A 1,174-nucleotide genomic window follows, 5' to 3' on the forward strand; every position below is an offset into this window, starting at 1 on the left:
AACTCAAGAACTGACAGCAAACTTAGCCCTGAATCATCAATAAATATTTAAACTTGTAAATTATTTTTTCAAATGTAAAATTATTTTATATACTTCTTTTTTTTTTTTTTCTTCCAATTTTATTTTATTTTTAAACTTTACATAATTGTATTAGTTTTGCCAAATATCAAAATGAATCCTCCACAGGTATACATGCGCTCCCCATCCCGAACCCTCCTCCCTCCTCCCTCCCCATACCATCCCTCCGGGCCGTCCCAGTGCACCAGCCCCAAGCATCCAGCATCATGCATCGAACCTGGACTGGCAACTCGCCTCCCACATGATATTCTATATGTTTCATTGCCATTCTCCCAAATCTTCCCACCCTCTCCCTCTCCCACAGAGTCCATAAGACTGTTCTATGATGTATTTTATATACTTCTGATCTGAAAAAAAAAATGCCAGAAGCTATGCTTTAAGTGGTATTATATAACATAAATGTGTGATTCCCTGGTGGCTAAAACGGTAAAGCGTCTGCCTGCAATGCAGAAGACCCAGGTTCAATCCCTGGGTTGGGAAGATCCCCTGGAGAAGGAAATGGCAACCCACTTCAGTACCCTTGCCTAGAAATTCCATGGATGGAGGATCCTGGTGGGCTACAGTCCATGGGGTCACACAGAGTCAGACAGGACTGAGCGACTTCACAATAATATAAATAGTGTGCAGATTCTTTTATGTCTGAGCCACCAGACAAGCATCAACAAACTAGGACTGAGAATTTTCTTGGGTTATCAATATTATAGAGCCATTGATTTAAACTCAAGGGCTTCAAAATTCATGCTTTATTGTAGCCTGTGCTTATTCAAACTTGGGTTAAGCTGAATTTTCCATGCTATGTTGTAAATTATTCTAACTTAACTATGTAGTTATTTTTTTTCTTTTTAATTAAATTCCAATTCTTACGCTTTAGGTATTTGTTTGAGTCCTTATAACTTAATTCTCACTCACATCAAACTATCAAGAATTATTTTTACCATGTTATTGTTCTACTCAGTTACTTTGGGAATTAGACGTTTCAATTGTCGTGCGTATCAAAATACCTTTTCTATGTGTTTTATAATAGCTGAGAAAGCAAAACGTCAAATAATGACTTGTGTCACAATTTTTATCATTTGGAAAACAATTCCACATGTCT

At 37.2% G+C, this 1,174-nt stretch overlaps 1 non-coding gene across 1 annotated transcript; it reads left to right on the forward strand.

The window, feature by feature from the left end:
* The first annotated feature begins 486 nt into the window (after positions 1 to 486).
* TRNAC-GCA lies at positions 487 to 558 on the forward strand. The gene has a single exon. It is a non-coding gene; the product is annotated as a tRNA-Cys (tRNA).
* Positions 559 to 1,174: the final 616 nt, after the last annotated feature.

Source organism: Bos indicus x Bos taurus, chromosome 12, assembly GCF_003369695.1.
Source record: "Bos indicus x Bos taurus breed Angus x Brahman F1 hybrid chromosome 12, Bos_hybrid_MaternalHap_v2.0, whole genome shotgun sequence".
Lineage (NCBI taxonomy): Eukaryota > Metazoa > Chordata > Mammalia > Artiodactyla > Bovidae > Bos > Bos indicus x Bos taurus.